At 44.5% G+C, this 23,465-nt stretch overlaps 1 pseudogene; it reads right to left on the bottom strand.

The window, feature by feature from the left end:
* Window positions 1–252: 252 nt before the first annotated feature.
* LOC141075934 (uncharacterized) overlaps window positions 253–23,465 on the bottom strand; it is a 36,621-nt pseudogene continuing 13,408 nt past the window's right edge.

Genomic DNA, 23,465 nt, shown 5'->3' on the forward strand with positions numbered 1-23,465 from the left:
CGGCCTTAGAGAGGTATTCACACAGTGTAGGTACCCATCAGATTTGAGGCTGCCTTGACGATGGCTGGTGGGCAGATATTTGGCCAAATTTTATGCTAAGAGTCTCATATATTTTTTCTATAATTCTAAAGCTGTATTGCAAATCTAATTACATATATTCCACATTGACATGCCTTAGCATGATAGAGTGCAACCATTCTTTGTATATAGTTTTATCCTTTTGTCAGCAATCATGAGGAATGACAAGAGACAACCCATTTAAGAAGATTTAATTGTGGTTAAATCTAGTCAAACATTATGAACAGAAAAAAGTCTTCTCCCCTATGTGACGTCTCTGATGTTTATTAACAGTTGATTTAAAAGTAAAATATTTCCCACATTAAGAAAATGAAAATGGCTTCTCCTCTGTGTGACTGCTCTGATGGCGATTAAGAAGCGCTTTCTGGTTAAATATTTCCCACATTAACAGGAAAAAGGTTTCTCCCCTGTGTGGGTTCTCTGGTGCTTAACACAATTTGATTTATTGGTAAAACATTTTCCACATTCTGAACAGGAAAAAGGCTTCTCCCCTGTGTGGGTTCTCTGGTGCTTTACACAATCTGATTTATTGTTAAAACATTTCCCACATTCTGAACAGAAAAAAGGCTTCTCCCCTGTGTGAGTTCTCTGGTGCTTAACGCAATATGATTTAGTGTTAAAACATTTCCCACATTCCGAACATGAAAAAGATTTCTCCCCTGTGTGAGTTCTCTGGTGGGTAGCAAAATCTGATTTATGTCCAAAACATTTCCCACATTCTGAACAGGAAAAAGGCTTCTCCCCTGTGTGAGTTCTCTGGTGAGTAACAAAATTTGATTTCTGTGCAAAATATTTCCCACATTCTGAACAGGAAAAAGGTTTCTCCCCTGTGTGAGTTCTGTGGTGGGTAACAAAATTTGATTTATGTGCAAAATATTTCCCACATTCTGAACAGGAAAAAGGCTTCTCCCCTGTGTGAGTTCTCTGGTGTATAACAAAATTAGATTTCTTGTTAAAGCATTTCCCACATTCTGAACATGAAAATGGCTTCTTTGCTTTAGGAGCAGTTTGTTTTTTATTGCCTCCTTTGTGACTTTGATTTCCCTTAGTAGTCAGTAATGAATCAGAAGGCGGGACCTGTTTCATAAGACCAGATAACAGATCTTTGCTGTGAATGGATGATGATATATCTGGACTAACAGCAATCCCTTCAGTTATATCTTGTAGGATTTCAAGATCATCAGATTTAAAAATTGAAGATGTCAGCTGTCCCTCTGATCTTCTGGTACAGTCATCTGCTAAGATAAAAAACAATTATTATTTTTTAATAAAATATCCTTGAGTTTTATATTTTTGAACATTTCTACTTAAACTGTCCATAAAAACGGCAAGCTATGTAAAAAACTTTCATTATTTACCAAGACAATGACAGTTCACAGTCTAATAGAAAACCTTGTTGGATGAACCAGTAGTGTGTGGTGTTCAACTGTTTGTTCATTCTGCCTCCCAAATATCGAATAAAAAGAAACCAATCAATGTTATGTAGGCGAAAATAATACCAATTCTCATCTCACAAAAAACAAGTCCCCACTCAGGTCCATCATCTGCCAATGGAAGAACAGAGGTTCCCACACTATTAGTGACTCAAAGGCTGTTGAAAAGCAACAAGGTTTCTACAAACCAATCCAGCAAAATCCGCTCTCACTTCGGAGTCTTGCAGTGTGCGCAAACAACATTTAGGATCCCTGTATTTAGCAATATTATAGTGAGAAGAATCCACTTAATTTTTGGTGTGTGTCTCCTGGAGAACAATCTGGGCACTATGTGCTGGGTAATAAAATGGCAAATGTGTAATTTTCACTCTCCAACATCCACTGTGTGTTAATTTCCAGAAAGTGGCTGTGGAGTCAAAATATTCACTCCTCCTATAGATTATAACCCTCAGTGAATTAATTTATAACATGGAATCACTTTATGGGGATTTCTACTATTCTGGTTTTCTGTCATTTAGTTATATTAGGGCTTCTGCATATGGTGTGTCCAATCTCATCTGGGATCTGTTCCTGCTGTCCAGCTGGAGTAATCTGCTCCCTACTTCAGCCAAGTACCACACCCTACTAAAGCGCAAAGCACATGGCCAGGATCTGCCAGATACAGCGCTGTTCTCCTCTGGTTCAGTCCTCTGTGCTCAGCTTGCGGCTTGTGTATTTATCCTCTGTTGTGACCGTGGCCCGTTTACTGACTACTCTTGTGTCTTCTGATTCTGTATTCTGTCCTTCTGGTTCTGACCCGGCTACCTGTCTATTCTTCTTGGCATCTAACACCACAGAATAGCAGGTAACACCATGGTCCAAGCCTAGGGGTCCCAGTGTAAGTCCAGATCCACGTAATGGTGTTAAAGGGTGATGAGCAAGGCAATCCTTGGGATATGGAAAGCAGAGAAGAAAGTGCCAAGCATGTTCATGGTGGACATCTTTTGAGCTGCCAGGTGACCATGAACAGTGCTCCCGATACATTGTGTCTGCAAACTATTCCAGCTAGATCTGCATTCAAATAGCTAAATGGCGCTCCTTCCCTTCTGAACACTGCCATGTGCCCAGACAGTAGTGTACAACCGTATGTAGGGTATAGTGCGAAGCTGGAAAATAATTTGTAAGATCCATTTGTTTCCTATTATTCTTTGTGAAGAATTCCAAACTTACCACCACATAAAGTGACACACGTCAGATACTAATAATGGGGCCTGATTAGGAACTACTGAAATGATCAAACTCAACAGTCTTCATCAGTAATAAATGAGTAACTAGTGGTGAAACCTCTCTGGGGTAATTAGAGTATGGGTCTCGGAGACTTCACAATCTATACTATCCTAAGCTCCAATATTTCTGTCAGATGAGTTTCAAAAAGAAATATTAGGCAATTAAAGAGAACTGTGTATAAGGCCGGTTTCACTCGTCCTGATATTTCTGGTACCCGAGATGTCCATGTGTGTAACACTTGTGGCACATGTGTGTAACACTTGTGACATCCGTGTGCAGCATCAGTACCACATGGATGGCCACATGGAAGAAGCGGTACAGTAAGCGCTGTTCCCCGGTGGCGGGTGCTGAAGACGCTCTCATCATTCTCCCCTGCTCTGCCGGCAGGGAGAATGATGAGAGCTATATTAAAGTCAGAATGATGACAGCAGGTGGGGGCTTTTGGGACTATTACTCCCATCAACCTACACCTGCTGCTGCTAAGAACAGTGACAGCAGGAGCGGATGAAGGGAGTATTCCTCACCCACTGCCTGCACTATAACTAAATAAATGAATGAAAAAAACAGCGTGGGTTCCCCTGTATTTTCTATAACCAGTCTGACAAAACTCACAACTGGGGGCTGTAACCCTCAACTGTCAGCTTCAGCAAGGCTGGTTATCAAGAATAGAGGGGTCCCAACACTGTTTTTTTAATTATTTAAATAATAATTTAAAAAATCAGCATGGGGTCCCCCCCATTTTTGACAACTAGCATTGCTAAAGCTGACAACTGGGGGCTGGTATTCTCAGGCTTGTAAGGGGCCATGGATATTGACCCTCCCAGGATAAAAAAGCAGCTTGCAGCTGCCCAGAAAAGGCACATCTATGAGATGCGCCAATTCTGGCATTTTGCTTGACTCTTCCCACTTGCCCTGTAGTGGTGGCAAGTGGGGTTCATATTTATGGGGTTGATGTCACCCTTGTATTGTCAGGTGACATCAAGCCCACGGCTTAGTAATGGAGAGGTGTCTAGAAGACACCTCTCCATTACTAATCCTATAGTTATATGGTAAATAAAGACACAGCCAGAATAAAGTCTTTTATTAGAAATAAAACAAAACGCAGTTTTCATTTTTTATTTAAAAATAACACAGAGAATTCTCACGGTGATCTGCTGTGAAGTCACTTAGCTTGAACTGTGGTGACCTCATCACTGACTTTTTCCCTCGGTCCTGAGGTCACTGCAGTTCAGCCTGGCTGGAAACCTCGATGATGTCACCGCTAGGGATGGGGAATCCTGAAATACTCAGAATCGCTAGACTCTAACCAGTCTGACTCGGAAACTCGCTACTCGATGCGAGTCTAGCGAGTCCAATGTTAATGAATGGGGATGCGAGTATTGCAGCGATTCCTGTGCTGCCATCTTTTTTGTTCCGCTTACTTCCCGCATGTGGCTGTGCACACCATGCGGGAAGTAAGCAGAACATTTGCGGATGGTACCCACGGTCCGGAGGAGAGGAGACTGTCCTCCGGGCTTTGGGCACCATATCCCTGTAAAAAATAGAATTTAAAAATAAAAAATATTGTTATTCTCACCCTCCGACGTCCCGCGCAGCCTTCCCGCCTCTCCACGCATCCGTTCCCAGTAGTCCTTTGCGAAAATGCCCGCGATGGCGTTCGTTCTCGCGGGATTGCGAAGTCTCGCGGTCATTCGCGCGATGTCATCGCGAATCACCGCGAGACATCGCGATCCCGCGAGAACGGACGCCATCGCGGGCATTTTCGCAAAGGACTACTGGGAACGGATGCGTGGAGAGGCGGGAAGGCTGCGCGGGACGTCGGAGGGTAAGAATAACAATATTTTTTATTTTTTTTACATTTTATCTTTTATTACTGATGCTGCATAGGCGGCCTCAGTAGTAAAAAGTTGGTCACACTTGTCAAACACTATGTTTGACGAGTGTGAACAATCTGTCAATCAGTTCTCCAAGCGATGCTAGAGATCGCTTGGAAAACGCTAGCATTTGCATTGGACTCGTTACTGTGCGAGTAATCGCTTGGAAACTCGCAGAGTACCGACTCCTGCGAGTCCCCTACTACTCGCAGAGTAACGAGTCCTAACGAGTAGATTCGCCCATCCCTAGTCACCGCTGGTCAATGATGCTGCTCTTGCAGCAGCTCATTCATCAGTGGTTCTCTGCCTGCATGGTTGCATCTTGGCACCGTCCAGGTTGAAAACTAATTATCCCCCAGACATGGATTACGGCGTGTGACAGAGCGACAGACAGGTATGGTATAGTGTTGATTTTTATTTTTATTACAGGAGAACGAGGTCTTCGGTGGAAATATGCGTTAGGTGAGTATAACTGTGTTTGTTATTTTTAAATAAAAAAGGAAAACTGTTTTGTTTTATTTCTAATAACAGACTTTATTCTGGCTGTGTCTTTATTTACCACTAGCTGAAGGGCTCGGCGCTGCCCGGGCATAGTAACCAACTGTGGTTAGTTATCACAAATTATAATGATTATATTGCACATAAAAACATTTCACATCATATATTCAACACTACAGATTTGCAACACAAATTAACTAAGGCTATGTGCCCACGTAGCGTTTTAAAACGCACAGTGAAAATCGGACTCCTTCCCAGAAATCGCACGTTTTTTTTCAGCGCGATTTCACCGCGATTCTGCCGCGATTTTCGCGTGCGATTTTCTCAAGCACTTTCCAAGCGATTTGAAGCATCGCTTGGAAAGTGATTGACAGGTTGGTCACACATAGTGTTTGACAAGTGTGAGCAGCTTTTTACTATTGAGGCCGCCTATGCAGCATCAATAGTAAAAGACAGAATGTTAAAAATGATAAAAAAATAAAAAATCGGGGTATATTTACCTTCCGGCGTCCTGCGCTGCCATCCCGGGCCTCAGCGTTCCCAGTAATGCCTTGCGAGACCTGTGATGACGTTGGTCTCGCGTTACTATAGCGATCTCACGAGACCATGTCATCACAGGACCTTGCCGCAAAGCATTACTGGGAACGCTTAGGCCGGGAATGCAGCGCGGGACATCGGAAGGTAAATATACCCCGATTTTTTATTTTTTATTCTTTTTTTTTACAGGGGTATGGTACCCAGGGCCTGGAGGACAGTCTCCTCTCCTCCACACCGTGGGTACCAACCGCACATGAGACTCTTAACTTCCCGCATGGTGGACATAGCCACATGCGGGAAGTCAGCGATTCTCATGCATTCCTATGGGTGCGGAATCACGGCAATTCCCTTTACTACTTATAACTTTTATTATTGACATTTGGGATTATTTAGCGTTCAGTCAGCTGATTATAGTATGCATACTGTTTAGAATTAGTGACATTTTGGTCTATTACCTTACATGGCATGGTATAATCAGTGAATTAGATGCACTGCTTTCCCTTTACTATTCACACCTCTTGCTATTGACTGTTGGGATTACTTAGCAGTCGTCTATTCAGCTGTTCATTGTAGTGAATACTGTCTATGCTAAGTGGCTGTTTGGTCTTTTGACCTTATATGATGTGGCACAATCAATGGAAAATAATGCCTTAATTTCGTTTTAGTCGAAGAATAATATATGTTTTCATATATCTGGCACTGTGCATTTTATGATAAACAATTATTTGCATATTTTTGGCATTAAACTTTGGATATATGGGCATTCATTACCTTTGTATTTTCCACTGATTTTTGCACGAGTTGTTCCGTCCTGATTTTTGAGGCATTCTGCTTAATTTTACATAAATTGTTGTTTTTAATATTTGAAACAAAAATGTTATTTTTATGGATCTCTTCTTTTGTCCTTACGTTATCATAAGGAAGGATTGGAGTTAAATATTTATGCTGAAGGGCCATATATCTTTATTGTCTCTTCTGGACATTTACTTGATGGTATATATATATATATATATATACACTCACTGGCCACTTTATTAGGTACACCTGTCCAACTGTGTGTTAAGACTTAATTTCTAATCTGCCAATCACATGGCGGCAACTCAGTGCATTTAGGCATGTAGACATGGTCAAGACAATCTCCTGCAGTTCAAACCGAGCATCAGTATGGGGAAGAAAGGTGATTTGAGTGCCTTTGAACGTGGCATGATTGTTGGTGCCAGAAGGGCTGGTCTGAGTATTTCAGAAACTGCTGATCTACTGGGATTTTCACGCACAACCATCTCTAGGGTTTACAGAGAATGGTCCGAAAAAGAAAAAAAATCCAGTGAGCGGCAGTTCTGTGGCCGGAAATGCCTTGTTGATGCCAGAGGTCAGAGGAGAATGGGCAGACTGGTTCGAGCTGATAGAAAGGCAACAGTGACTCAAATTGCCACCCGTTACAACCAAGGTAGGCAGAAGAGCATCTCTGAACGCACAGTGCGTCGAACTTTGAGGCAGATGGGCTACAGCAGCAGAAGACCACACCGGGTACCACTCCTCTCAGCTAAGAACAGGAAACTGAGGCTACAATTTGCACAAGCTCATCGAAATTGGACAGTAGAAGATTGGAAAAACGTTGCCTGGTCTGATGAGTCTCGATTTCTGCTGCGACATTCGGATGGTAGGGTCAGAATTTGGCGTAAACAACATGAAAGCATGGATCCATCCTGCCTTGTATCAACGGTTCAGGCTGGTGGTGGTGGTGTCATGGTGTGGGGAATTTTTTCTAGGCACTCTTTGGGCCCCTTGGTACCAATTGAGCATCGTTGCAACGCCACAGCCTACCTGAGTATTGTTGCTGACCATGTCCATCCCTTTATGACCACAATGTACCCAACATCTGATGGCTACTTTCAGCAGGATAATGCGCCATGTCATAAAGCTCGAATCATCTCAGATTGGTTTCTTGAACATGACAATGAGTTCACTGTACTCAAATGGCCTCCTCAGTCACCAGATCTCAATCCAATAGAGCATCTTTGGGATGTGGTGGAACGGGAGATTCGCACCAGGGATGTGCAGCCGACAAATCTGCGCCAACTGTGTGATGCCATCATGTCAATATGGTCCAAAATCTCTGAGGAATGCTTCCAGCACCTTGTTGAATCTCTGCCACGAAGAATTGAGGCAGTTCTGAAGGCAAAAGGGGGTCCAACCCGTTACTAGCATGGTGTACCTAATAAAGTGGCCAGTGAGTGTGTATATATATATATATATATATATATACACACACACACACACACACACATGCACTACCATTCAAAAGTTTAGGGTCACTGAGAAATTTCCATATTTTTGAAAGAAAAGCAGTTTTTTACAATGACGCTAACATTAAATGATTCAGAAATACATTCTATACATTGTTAATGTGGTAAATGACTTTTCTAGCTGCAAACGTCTGGTTTGTAATGCAATATCGTCATAGGTGTATAGAGGCCCATTTCCAACAACCATCACTCCAGTGTTCTTATGGCACTTTGTTTGCTAACTGTGTAAGAAGGCTAATGGATGGTTAGAATACCCTTGAAAACCCTTGTGCAAGTATGTTAGCACAGCTGAAAACAGTTTGGCTGATTAGAGAAGCTATAAAACTGACCTTCCTTTGAGCTAGTTGAGAATCTGAAGCATTACATTTGTTGGTTCCATTAAACTCTCAAAATGGCCAGAAAAAAAGAACTTTCATGTGAAACTCTACAGTCTATTCTTGTTCTTAGAAACGAAGACTATTCCATGCGAGAAATTGACAAGAAATTGAAGATTTCCTACAACGGTGTGTACTACTCCCTTCAGAGGAGAGCACAAACAGGCTCTAACCAGAGTAGAAAGAGAAGTGGGAGGCCCCGCTGCACAACTGAGCAACAAGACAAGTACATTAGAGTCTGTAGTTTGAGAAATTGTCACCTCACAGGTCCTCAACTGGCAGCTTCATTAAATAGTACACGCAAAACGCCAGTATCAACGTCTACAGTGAAGAGGCGACTCCGGGATGCTGGCCTTCAGGGCAGAGTGGTAAAGAAAAAGCCATATCTGAGACTGGCTAATAAAAGGAAAAGATTAATATGGGCAAAAGAACACAGACATTGGACAGAGGAAGATTGGAAAAAAGTGTTATGAACAGACGAATCCAAGTGTGAGGTGTTTGGATCACACAGAAGAACATTTGTGAGACGCAGAACAACTGAAAAGATGCTGGAAGAGTGCCTGACGCCATCTGTCAAGCATGGTGGAGGTAATGTGATGTCTGGGGTTGCTTTGGTGCTGCTAAAGTGGGAGATTTGCACAAGGTAAAAGGGATTTTGAATAAGGAAGGCTATCACTCCATTTTGCATCGCCATACCCTGTGGACAGTGCTTGATTGGAGCCAATTTCATCCTACAACGGGTCAATGATCCAAAGCACACCTCCAAATTATGCAAGAACTATTTAGGGAAGAAGCAGATAGCTGGTATTCTATCTGTAATGGAGTGGCCAGCGCAGTCACCAGATCTCAACCCCATTGAGCTGTTGTGGGAGCAGCTTGACCGTATGGTACGCATGCCAATGGTCTGCAATGCTGGACTTGCTGCAAAGGGAGCATTCTTTGACGAAAGAAAAATTTGAAGGAGAAAATTATTATTTCAAATAAAAATCTTTTTTTCCAACCTTGTCAATGTCTGGACGAGATTTTAAATTAATTTGGCAACTCATTTGATTAATAAAAGTATGAGTTTTCATAGAAAACACAGTTGTCTGGGTGACCCCAAACTTTTGAACGGTAGTGTATATACATATATATACACACACACGTAATTATCCCTTGATTAGAAGATTCACTGACGAAATGATAAAACTAAACTTTATTAATTCCAAATGTAAAACTATAAATCACTCCCTGAAGGTTAGTCAGAAGGTGACTATTAGAAAAAACATGTACCCCACATCTCAGCATATAGGGTAAGGTGACGTATACACACTCACTCTCCAAGCCTCACATTTCTACGGGTTTCATCGTCCTCACCAAAGGCGACTCATCAGGAGATTATTTATTATTGATCTATATTCAAGCAGGACTAGATGAAGAAAACCCTAAAATCATGTTATCTGAAACAGTCAGAAAGCTAGCCACATATTGTCAGATCCCAGACCTCAAACTATATACTGTATAAGTTTATAAGCCCCTCCAGTGTCAGGAATAGATAGTATGTGATAATACCGTATATACCGCTCAGGGAACACTTACCATTCAGAGATAATTTCCATATTCATACTAAATAATGGCACAGATCTCCCAGACATTATGACTGCACATATCCCTAGTCTTTATAACGATATTGCACTCATTCCCTTCCAGACCGCAGCATGGCCATTAGTTAGAAGCTGCTAATGATCTTTGGAGCAGGTACGTTTTCCCTGAGTGGTACATATTGGGCCGTCTGAAGACTGAGTTTAGTCTAGGACAATTTGTCTGCACTACTAATTAACAGCAGTTACATTACCAAACTAGGGCAGTCCCTATAGGAGAAAATCACAAGAATTATACTGTATTGTCACATACTATCTATTCCTGACACTGGAGTGGGTTATAAACTTACACAGTATATAGTCTGAGGTCTGGGATCTGCCAATATGGGGCTAGTTTTCTGACTGTTTCGGATAACATGATACATGATTTTAGTTTTTTGTCTAGTCTCTCTTGAATATAGGTCAATATTAAATAGTCTCCTGATGAGTCGCCTTTGGTGAGGACGATGAAACCCGTAGAAATGAGAGGCTTGGAAATGTGGGATATATGTTTTGTCTATTAAGCTATGTGCACACGGTGCGTATTCTGCTTTGGAATTTTCCACGCAAAATTTACTAAATCCGCAGGTCAAATGACCTGCATTTTTCCTGCAGATTTAGTGCATTTTTTGTGCGATTTTACTGCATATTTTGTGCGGTTTTCCCCTGCGGTTTTCCACCTGCAGATTTCTAGAATGGAGCAGGTGGAAAACTGCAGCAAACCGGCACAAAAGAAGTGACATGCTGCATTTTTCATTCCACACCAAATCTGCACGGAAAAAAACGCAGCATGTGCACTGCGGATTTTGTTTTACATAGCCTTTAATGCTACTGTACATCACATGCAGTTCTGCTGCGAATCCGCAGGGCCAAATGCGCTGTGGATCTGCAGCAGAATTCGCACCATGTGCACATAGCCTCAATCACCTTCTGACTAACCTTCAAGGGGTGAATTATTTGTATAATTTTACATTTGAAATTAATAAAGTTTAGTTTTATCCTTTTGTCAGCAAACATGAGGAATGACAAGAGACAACCTATTTAAGAAGATTCAATTTTGGTTAAAACTATTCCAACATTATGAACAAAAAAAAGGCTTCTCCCCTATGTGACATCTCTGATGTTTATTAACAGTTGATTTCCAAGTAAAATATTTCCTACATTAAGAAAATGAAAAAGGTTTCTCCCCTGTGTGACTGCTGTGATGCTTAACAAAATATGATTTGTGCGCAAAATATTTCCCACATTCTGAACAGGAAAAAGGTTTCTCCCCTGTGTGGGTTCTATGGTGAATAACCAAATTTAATTTCCGGTTAAAACATTTCCCACATTCTGAACAGGAAAAAGGCTTCTCCCCTGTGTGAATTCTCTGGTGATTAACTAAATCTGATTTCTTGTTAAAACATTTCCCACATTCTGTACAAGAAAAAGGCTTCTCCCCTGTGTGGGTTCTATAGTGAGTAACAAAATTTGATTTCTCGTTAAAACATTTCCCACATTCTGAACAGGAAAAAGGCTTCTCCCCTGTGTGGGTTCTTTGATGGCGATCAAGACGTGTTTTCCCTTGAAAACATTTTCCACATTCTGAACATGAAAAAGCTTCTCCACTGTGTGAGTTCTATGGTGAGAAACAAGCAGTGATTTATGTGCAAAACATTTCCCACATTGTGAACATGAAAAAGGTTTCTCTCCTGCGTGAGTTATTTGGTGTGCAACAAGACTCCCTTTTTGGTTAAAACATTTTCCACATTCTGGACAGGAAAAAGGCTTTTCCCCTGCGTGAGTTTTTTGGTGTTGAACAAGATTCCCTTTCTGGTTAAAACATTTTCCACATTCTGAACAGGAAAAAGGCTTCTCCCCTGTGTGAGTTCTTTGGTGCTTAACAAGATTCCCTTTCTGGTTAAAACATTTTCCACATTCTGAACATGAAAAAGGCTTCTGCCCTGTGTGCGTTCTATGGTGTGTAGCACAAAGTGATTTCTTGTTAAAACATTTCCCACATTCTGAACATGAGAATGACTTCTTTGCTTTAGGAGCAGTTTGTTTTGTAATGCCTCTTTTGTGACTTTGATTTTCCTTAGTAGTCAGTAATGAATCAGAAGATGGGACCTGTTTCATAGGATCAGATGACAGATCTTTGCTGTGAATGGATGATGCTATATCTGGAGTAACAGCAATCACTTCAGTTGTATCTTGTAGGATCTTAAGATCATCAAATTTAAAAATTGAAGATGTCAGCTGTCCCTCTGATCTCCTGGTACAGTCATCTAAGATAAAAAAAAACATTTTTTTTAAATAAAATATCCTTGAGTTTTATATTTTTGATCATTTCTACTTAAACTGTACATAAAAATGGCAAGCTATGTAAAAAACTTTAATTATTTACCAAGACAATGACAGTTCACAGTCTAATAGTAACCTTGTTGGATGAGCCAGTAGTGTGTGGTGTTCAACTGTTTGTTCATTCTGCCTCCCAAATATCAAATAAAAAGAAATCAATCAATGATATGTAGGCGAAAATAATACCAATTTTCATCTCACAAAAAACAAGTCCCCACTCAGGTCCATCATCTGTCAATGGAAAAACAGATAAGGCATGTGATGTACAATGTCTGTGAGGTATGGGGTTTTGTCCACAAAATATGATGTTTTCTGTTGTAACTTTCCAGAAAGATCCGGCAGATATGACAATCCAGGCTGCTAGCTCTGCAGCTTCATTCCTCCTCCCTTCACACACACACAGAGCAGTGCCACCCCCCCTCCTCTACAGCCTGTGTTCGCACTAGTAATAGGAGACCCCCCTGCTGTTACAACCATTTGTTTCCTTCTCTCCTCTTCAGAGCGGGAAAAACTTCTTTGTTTGAAACGAATAAAACTATGAGAGACTATACCATAAGAACCAAATACCCTAGAGATATGAAAATCACATTTTTGTAATCCGGACGGTCACAGCGTCGCTACCGTGGTTCTGGCGAAGCGTAATCCTTTCAGAACCTGAGATATGTGTTCCAGCTAAACGGTGTATCAGAACTACTGCATATTTGGTCTTGAATTATTGTACTCAACAAATCACAACCAATGATGCCCTATATGTGTCTGTGCGGGCTGCCCCCACGGAGTTATGATTAGTATAAGTTTTCTAGTGTAATTCTACATCCAAAAGAGAGAGGTGGGATTAACCCAGCATGCATCTCTCCGTGATGTCACATAGCAAGTCTTTAAAGCATTTCCTGGACAAAACCAGAGCAGAACAGCTCAAGTCGTCGTGCTAGAAAGACCCAGATGAGCGGAGAAGTGCAGCTCCGCCTCCACCCACCTTAGCCGCATGGTCTGCCTAACAACAATATGGAACCGTGAGTATAATCTCTTTGTTTTCTCCACTTTTATTTTATACCTGTACTGTACATATTTTATGTCTCAATTTTATAGCAACTTTTATCTGTAATCACTGTCCTCTTTCGGAAAATAAATGAAATAATTATTTAGATCTGTCTCTATGCTCTAAGACTCGAACTATACGCCTTTGATAGATAATGGCTACTAATTCAAGGGGTGTGCCACGGACCCTCTTAATTTAACACTGTGAATTAAGTAACCGTGACTGGTGGCAGCGCGTTGTGCACGGCTATTGCGGCTTGCTGGCAGTCTAGAAGGGTCTTATAGAGCTGAATAAGGGTCTGCGGCACCAGCATTCATAATTCCCTTACTGCAGAAGCCTAATTGCCGGTTCACAACAGGCAGCCCGTCCGGCGACCAATTATCCTAGGTGCAGTTCCCTGACTGACCTGAGGGTAAGGGGGGTGCCGGAGAGCTGCAAGTTCAAAAGTGGAACTGAGAAAGTGGGATATACATAAATCCCCGCAGTACTTGGAAGATTGATAGCAGTGGTGGGGCATCCAAATTAAACTCCCCCTGCGGCAAATTGTAGAGCGAGATTAGCTTGCTGGATATTTTTGGTCACATGGTGCCAGTGTTGGGATAACTAAGATAAGCCCCACTGCGCCTGTGATAGCCGTGTGCCGGCATTGTGTCACGCCCCTCCGTCCGCTGATACACCGGTGTCAGTGGTGGGATTGTGACAGTGGTGACACAGGGTCCGCTGTCCGTCGCGTTTTGGTGGCAGCGGGACCCCCGTTAGTGTCGCCCGTAAGTGGATGAACGGCGGTGGGCTGTTCGTCACATATTGGTGGCAGAGCGGTGGGATAATCCTAGAGCATTAGTGATTTGGTTTGAGCAATCATTCCTCTCACTAAAGACCTGCACGGTTCCTGCGGGAATCCTGCATCATAGGTTTTGGAGAACAGACTCAGTGGTTACTAGTCCTGAGACATTAGTGTGTACTTGCAAGTATTCCCTCCCTTTTTCTCCGTTTTTCTTTTCTGTCTTTTATTTGGCAACCATGGCTACGATGGGAGCAGAGTGGTATAAGCAGCATAACAAGGCATCTCTTATTGCCCTCTGCGGGGTGTGGCGGATCGACACCACGAACAAAAAACAAAGCCCAAATGATCGCGGCTCTGGTGCAACGGGAAAACGACCAGAGCCCAGCGAACGCAGAAGCGGGCTCAAGTAACAATGGGGCTGCAGCAGAGGCTCCACTCATGAGCGCTGGCCCCACATTCAACCATAACGGGGTGGACCCCTATCTGCAAATGGCCTTGGACGAACTCCCTGCCGAAGACAGTGAGGGTCGTCTGACACTGATCCGGCAATATCGGCAGGAGGCCCAGGCCGAGCGTCAAGCCCAGGCTGAGAGAGCCGAACGTGAGCGTCAATCCCAGGCTGAGAGAGCTGAGCGCCATGCAGAAGCTCAGAGGGCCCATGAGCTGTAGATGCTCCAGCGGGGGTGGAATGCCCCCACAGCCCGAACCAGTGAGCCCAGCAGCGTCCAGACTCCTAAACCCCGGACAGAGCATTTTCCCGTGATGGAAAAGGACGGGGACTTGGACACGTTTCTGCGAGCCTTTGAGAAAGCCTGCAGACAGTACCGACTGCCTGAAGACCAATGGGCCAGGTACTTGACCCCAGGGCTAAAAGGCAAAGCTCTGGAGGCGTTTGCTTCTCTTCCGCAAGCGCATGATGATGCCTATCGCGCCATAAAAGAGGCGCTGATCGCCAAATATCGGCTGACACCTGAGGTATACCGAAAGAAGTTCCGACACCTCCAACGTGGCCCACATGATAGCTACAGTGATGTGGTGCAAGGACTCAGGACCCACTTTGACCAGTGGATCCATGGACTGTCCGTTGAAACCTTTGAGCAGCTACGGGACCTGATGATCAAAGACCAGTTCCTGCATCTCTGCCCAGCTGAGGTCCGACAGTTCATCCTGGACCGCGAACCAACGAACGCGGACAAAGCGGCGCAGATCGCCGACAACCACGAGGCCAACCGGAAGCCCGAGACGCGGAGGCCAGTCGCCACCAGCTGGAAAGGGGGTAAGCCAGCAACCAACCCCAATGCCCCAGCTAGCCGTCCCTCCGGAGGCCCTGTCCCTGTTGCCAACAACAGGCCGGCTACTGACAGTCGCCTGTGTCACCACTGCCAGCGGCCTGGTCACTTCTTTTACGCCTGTCCGAACAGGCCGAAGAACCCCCCAGCCAAGGCCCCCGGGCCCAACGCCTCTGTTCTTTTGGTGGGAGGTGTGGTTGGGAGGGCTGACGACAACGTTCAACTTGTTCAGGTGGGGGCCCATCTTGCTACAGGCCTCAAGGACACCGGGGCTGAACGAACCCTCATCCGTCCTGGACTGGCGGCCCCTGAAGTTTGTTGAGGGGAAAACCCTGACTGTCACCGGGATTGGAGGCACCCGTTGTCCTTTGCCAGTGGCACGAGTTTATCTCGATTGGGGTGCTGGGAGCGGGTTGAGGGAGGTGGGAGTGTCTGAAAACCTGCCCACTGATGTTTTATTGGGGACTGACTTGGGGCGGATGGTTGCATACTACGTCAGGAGTGGTACTGTGCAGTGCATATATGCAGAACAGGAGTGGTGCTGTGCAGTGCATATATGCAGGACAGGAGTGGTACTGTGCAGTGTATATATACAGGACAGGAGTGGTACTGTGCAGTTGCGACGCCTCCTGTCTGATTTCACGGTAGGTCTAGAGGGAGTAGTCCTGCTGCCTAAGGCTACTTCTGTGACTATTTTTACCGTGACAGTTTCGCTGTTATTCTGTGTCCCCGAACAGACGTAGCGTGTCACTTTATTCTTTTCCCTGCAGCTCTGTGAGCATAACAGAGCTCTCTTCTGTGCACTTAGAGTGCAGTTAACCCCGTGCACATTACCGCCATAGTGCTCTGCCTCTCTAGCAGCGGTTATATCACCTGGCGCACGGTGGACCCCGGGCGGCGAACACGTTTATTTATATTTTTTTAAGCGTGTACCGCCGCCGTAACATAATACTAGCGCCAGGGTCTGGCTAGAGATGGCAGATCAGAAGCAGCTGTTACAGCTTGTGCGTCAGCTCGAGGCTCGTCTTGCTACCCTTGAGAGGTCTCTCGCAGCTGCGCAGGCCACAGATGCTGCCGTCCAGGCACTTACGGACGCGGTAGGGCGTATGTCCATGTCCACCCTTGCGCCGACAGTTACCCGCCTCCCGTTGCCCGATAAATATGCTGGGGATGGAGTCCCTCCTCCATCAGCGGACCCGGGTGCATCTGTAGGAGATGGTCGCGAGCATTTGATGTCGCTGGTTCGTTCGTCGGTGACTTCGTCTACGTGGCAAGCCTATGATGCCGTTAGACCGACTGTCTGGTTACTAGGACACTCCTACATATTTTGAGCAGCACAGCGAGCTGAGTGCCGCCCTGGGGGGAGGCATCTAGGTTTCCGTGACGTGGCCTTCATGTGGAGAGGCATCAGGGGCTTGCAATGGCCGCAAGTTCTACCGGAAGTGGTATCGATTGCAAGAGGAGCCAGGGGTCCTATAATTTTGGATTCTGCACGCGGGGGGAATGATCTATGATCGTACAGGTGGCAGAGCTTCTCACAATGATGCGGGCTGATATGGAACGTTTCCATGGTTTTTTTTTTCAGGAATTGGTGCTAGTCTGGTCTGAGATTGTCCCGAGGGCGGTGTGGCAAGGAGCTAGGGATGGTATTGCCGTTGAGCGCACTAGGAGGACCATACACGCCTGTATTTCTAAGATGGTGCGTGAGAGGTTTGGTTGTTAGACACAGACAACTGGAAGGGGATAATGCTGCTTTATTGAGACCTGACGGGGTGCACTTGAACAATATCGGGCTCGATATCTTATCCGGTCTCCAAGATGGCATAGAGCAGGCATTGCTACTGATGGGTGGGGGTCGGAGTCCTGTTTGAGAAACAGGATCCTCCGTGGCGGTGGAGAAGTAATGGCACATAAATTACGGCTTGCTGGCTGACTTGCCTGCGAATATGGAGTAGGGCATTAGGCAGCGAGCGCGTTTTTAAGAAAGCTAAGTGCCTTTTCAAATGGTTGGTAAGAAAACATTTAATAAAGCTGTGACTGACCTTCACCCATCACTTGGTCTCTGAGTTTTGATTTGTATGGTTAAGTGGGGCTGAGGAAATGCGCCAAGGGGTTGTTTAGCCCTATGTCAACACAGTCATACAGGAGGAGAGGTACTGTGCAGTATATACATATACAGGAGTGGTACTGTGCAGTGTATATATATACAGGAGTGGTACTGTGCAGTATATACATATACAGGAGTGGTACTGTGCAGTGTATATATACAGGAGGAGTGGTACTGTGCAGTATATACATATACAGGAGTGGTACTGTGCAGTGTATATATACAGGAGGAGTGGTACTGTGCAGTATATACATATACAGGAGTGGTACTGTGCAGTGTATATATACAGGATGAGTGGTACTGTGCAGTATACACATATATAGGAGTGGTACTGTGCAGTGTATATATACAGGAGGAGTGGTACTGTGCAGTATATACATATACAGGAGTGGTACTGTGCAGTGTATATATACAGGATGAGTGGTACTGTGCAGTATATACATATATAGGAGTGGTACTGTGCAGTGTATATATACAGGAGGAGTGGTACTGTGCAGTACATACATATACAGGAGTGGTACTCTGCAGTGTGTATATATACAGGTGGAGTGGTACTGTACAGTATATACATATACAGGAGTGGTACTGTGCAGTGTATATACACAGGAGGAGTGGTACTGTGCAGAGTATATATAAAGGAGGAGTGGTACTGTGCGGTATATACATATACAGGAGTGGTACTGTGCAGTGTATATATACAGGACAGGAGGAGTTGTACTGTGCAGTGTGTATATATACAGGAGGAGTGGTACTGTGCAGTGTGTATATACAGGAGGAGTGGTACTGTGCAGTGAATATATACAGGACTGGAGTGGTACTGTGCAGTGAATATATACAGGACTGGAGTGGTACTGTGAAGTGTATATATATATATATATATACAGGAGGAGTGGTACTGTGCAGTGTGTATATACAGGAGGAGTGGTACTGTGCAGTGTATATATACAGGACAGAAGGAGTGGTACTGCGCAGTATATATATACAGGAGGAGTGGTACTGTGCAGTGTATATATACAGGAGTGGTACTGTGCAGTGTATATATACAGGAGGAGTGGTACTGTGCAGTATATACATATACAGGAGTGGTACTGTGCAGTGTATATACACAGGAGTGGTACTGTGCAGAGTATATATACAGGACTGGAGTGGTACTGTGCAGTGTATATATACAGGACAGGAGGAGTGGTACTGTGCAGCGTATATATACAGGACAGGAGTAGTGGTACTGTGCAATGTATATATACAGGAGTGGTACTGTGCAGAGTATATATATACACAGGAGGAGTGGTACTGTGCAGTGTGTATATACAGGAGGAGTGGTACTGTGCAGTGAATATATACAGGACTGGAGTGGTACTGTGCAGTGTATATATACAGGACAGGAGGAGTGGTACTGTGCAGCGTATATATACAGGACAGGAGTAGTGGTACTGTGCAATGTATATATACAGGAGTGGTACTGTGCAGAGTATATATATACAGGAGGAGTGGTACTGTGCAGTGTATATATACAGGAGGAGCGGTACTGTGCAGTGTATATATACAGGACAGGAGGAGTGGTACTGTGCAGTGTATATATACAGGAGGAGTGGTAATGTGCAGTGTATATATACAGGAGGAGTGGTACTGTGCAGTGTGTATATACAGGAGGAGTGGTACTGTGCAGTGAATATATACAGGACTGGAGTGGTACTGTGCAGCGTATATATACAGGACAGGAGGAGTGGTACTGTGAAGCGTATATATACAGGACAGGAGTAGTGGTACTGTGCAATGTATATATACAGGAGTGGTACTGTGCAGTGTATATATACAGGAGGAGCGGTAATGTGCAGTGTATATATACAGGAGGAGTGGTACTGTGCAGTGTATATATACAGGAGGAGTGGTACTGTGCAGTGTATATATACAGGAGGAGTGGTACTGTGCAGTGTATATATACAGGAGGAGTGGTACTGTGCAGTGCATATATATACAGGGCAGGAGGAGTGGTACTGTGCAGTGTGTATATGCAGGACAGGAGTGGTACTGTGCAGTGTATGTATACAGGACTGGTGCTGTGCAGTGTAAATATACAGGACAGGAGTGGTACTGTGCAGTGCATATATACAGGCCAGGAGGAGTGGTGCTGTGCAGTGTATATATACAGGACAGGAGGAGTGGTAATGTGCAGTGTATATATACAGGAGGAGTGGTGCTGTGCAGTGTATATATACAGGACAGGAGGAGTGGTAATGTGCAGTGTATATATACAGGAGGAGTGGTACTGTGCAGTGCATATATACAGGACAGGAGGAGTGGTACTGTGCAGTGTATATATACAGGAGGAGTTGTACTGTGCAGTGTGTATATGCAGGATAGGAGTGGTACTATGCAGTGTGTATATACAGGACACGAGTGGTACTGTGCAGTGTATATATACAGGACAGGAGTGGTGCTGTGCAGTGTATATATACAGGACAGGAGGAGTGGTGCTGTGCAGTGTATATATACAGGAGTGGGACTGTGCCGTGTATATAGACAGGAGTGGTACTGTGCAGTGTGTATATATACAGGACAGGAGTGGTACTGTGCAGTGCATATATGCAGGACAGGAGTGGTACTGTGCAGTGCATATATGCAGGAGGATGGGTACTGTGCAGTGTATATATAGGAGTGGTACTGTGCAGTGTATATATACAGGAAAGGAGGAGTGATGTCGTGCAGTGTATATATACAGGATTGGTACTGTGCAGTGCATATATACAGGACTGGAGTGGTACTGTGGAGTGTATATATACAGGAGTGGTACTGTGCAGTGTATATATACAGGATTGGTACTGTGCAGCGTATATACACAGGACAGGAGTAGTGGTACTGTGCAGTGTATATATATAGGAGTGGTACTGTGCGGTGCATATAAACGGGACAGGAGGAGAGGTACTGTGCAGTGCATATATACAGGACTGGAGTGGTACTGTGCAGTGTATATATACAGGAGTGGCGCTGTGCAGTGTATAGATAAAGGAGGAGTGGTACTGTGCAGTGTACATATGCAGGACAGGAGGAGTGGTGCTGTGCAGTGTATATATACAGGAGTGGGACTGTGCCGTGTATATAGACAGGAGTGGTACTGTGCAGTGTGTATATATACAGGACAGGAGTGGTACTGTGCAGTGCATATATGCAGGACAGGAGTGGTACTGTGCAGTGCATATATGCAGGAGGATGGGTACTGTGCAGTGTATATATAGGAGTGGTACTGTGCAGTGTATATATACAGGAAAGGAGGAGTGATGTCGTGCAGTGTATATATACAGGATTGGTACTGTGCAGTGCATATATACAGGACTGGAGTGGTACTGTGGAGTGTATATATACAGGAGTGGTACTGTGCAGTGTATATATACAGGATTGGTACTGTGCAGCGTATATACACAGGACAGGAGTAGTGGTACTGTGCAGTGTATATATATAGGAGTGGTACTGTGCGGTGCATATAAACGGGACAGGAGGAGAGGTACTGTGCAGTGCATATATACAGGACTGGAGTGGTACTGTGCAGTGTATATATACAGGAGTGGCGCTGTGCAGTGTATAGATAAAGGAGGAGTGGTACTGTGCAGTGTACATATGCAGGACAGGAGTGGTACTGTGCAGTGTATATATACAGGACAGGAGTGGTATTGTGCAGTGCATATATACAGGACAGGAGTGGTGCTGTGCAGTGTATATATACAGGACAGGAGTTGTACTGTGCAGTGTATATATACAGGAGGAGTGGTACTGTGGAGTGTATATATACAGGACAGGAGTGGTGCTGTGCAGTGTATATATACATCACAGGAGGAGTGGTGCTGTGCAGTGTATATATGCAGGACAGGAGTGGTACTGTGCAGTGTATATATACAGGAGTGGGACTGTGCAGTGTATATAGACAGGAGTGGTACTGTGCAGTGTATATATACAGGACATGAGTGGTACTGTGCAGTGCATATATACAGGACAGGAGTGGTACTGTGCAGTGCATATATACAGGACAGGAGTGGTACTGTGCAGTGTATATAGACAGGAGTGGTACTGTGCAGTGTATATAGACAGGACAGGAGTGGTGCTGTGCAGTGTATATATAGATCACAGGAGGAGTGGTGCTGTGCAGTGTATATATGCAGGACAGGAGTGGGACTGTGCAGTGTATATAGACAGGAGTGGTACTGTGCAGTGTATATATACAGGACATGAGTGGTACTGTGCAGTGCATATATGCAGGACAGGAGGAGTGGTGCTGTTCAGTGTATATATACAGGACAGGAGTGGTACTGTGCAGTGTATATATACAGGACAGGAGTGGTACTGTGCAGTGTATATACAGGAGTGGTGCTGTGCAATGTATATATGCAGGAGTGGTACTGTGCAGTGTGTATATGCAGGACAGGAGTGGGACTGTGCAGTGTATATATACAGGAGTGGGACTGTGCAGTGTATATAGACAGGAGTGGTACTGTGCAGTGTATATATATACACAGGGCATGAGTGGTACTGTGCAGTGCATATATGCAGGACAGGAGGAGTGGTGCTGTGCAGTGTATATATACAGGACACGAGTGGTACTGTGCAGTGTATACAGGAGGAGGGGTACTGTGCAGTGTATATATAGGAGTGGTGCTGTGCAGTGTATATATACAGGAGGAGTGGTACTGTGCAGTGTGTATATACAGGACAGGAGTGGTACTGTGCAGTGTATATATACAGGAGTGGGACTGTGCAGTGTGTAAAGACAGGAGTGGTACTGTGCAGTGTATATATACAGGAGGAGTGGTACTGTGCAGTGCATATATACAGGACAGGAGGAGTGGTACTGTGCAGTGTATATATACAGGAGGAGTGGTACTGTGCTGTATGTATATGCAGGACAGGAGTGGTACTGTGCAGTGTGTATATACAGGACAGGAGTGGTGCTGTGCAGTGTATATATACAGGACAGGAGGAGTAGTGCTGTGCAGTGTATATATACAGGACAGGAGTGGTACTGTGCAGTGTAAATATACAGGACAGGAGGAGTGGTGCTGTGCAGTGTATGTATACAGGACAGGAGGAGTGGTGCTGTGGAGTGTATATATACAGGACAGGAGTGGTACTGTGCAGTGTATATACAGGAGTGGTACTGTGCAGTGTATATATACAGGAGGAGTGGTACAGTGCAGTGCATATATATACAGGACAGGAGGAGTGGTACTGTGCAGTGTGTATATGCAGGACAGGAGTGGTACTGTGCAGTGTATATATACAGGACAGGAGTGGTGCTGTGCAGTGTAAATATACAGGACAGGAGTGGTACTGTGCAGTGCATATTTACAGGCCAGGAGGAGTGGTGCTGTGCAGTGTATATATACAGGACAGGAGGAGTGGTACTGTGCAGTGTATATATACAGGAGGAGTGGTACTGTGCAGTGCATATATACAGGACAGGAGGAGTGGTACTGTGCAGTGTATATATACAGGAGGAGTGGTACTGTGCAGTGTATATATACAGGAGGAGTGGTACTGTGGAGTGTATATATACAGGAGGAGTGGTACTGTGGAGTGTATATATACAGGACAGGAGTGGTGCTGTGCAGTGTATATATACATCACAGGAGGAGTGGTGCTGTGCAGTGTATATATACAGGACACGAGTGGTACTGTGCAGTGTATACAGGAGGAGGGGTACTGTGCAGTGTGTATATAGGAGTGGTGCTGTGCAGTGTATATATACAGGAGGAGTGGTACTGTGCAGTGTATATATACAGGACATGAGTGGTACTGTGCAGTGTATATATACAGGAGTGGGACTGTGCAGTGTGTAAAGACAGGAGTGGTACTGTGCAGTGTATATATACAGGAGGAGTGGTACTGTGCAGTGCATATATACAGGACAGGAGGAGTGGTACTGTGCAGTGTAT

Source organism: Dendrobates tinctorius, unplaced genomic scaffold (assembly GCF_039654945.1).
Source record: "Dendrobates tinctorius isolate UK_male_01 unplaced genomic scaffold, ASM3965494v1 ptg000380l, whole genome shotgun sequence".
NCBI lineage: Eukaryota > Metazoa > Chordata > Amphibia > Anura > Dendrobatidae > Dendrobates > Dendrobates tinctorius.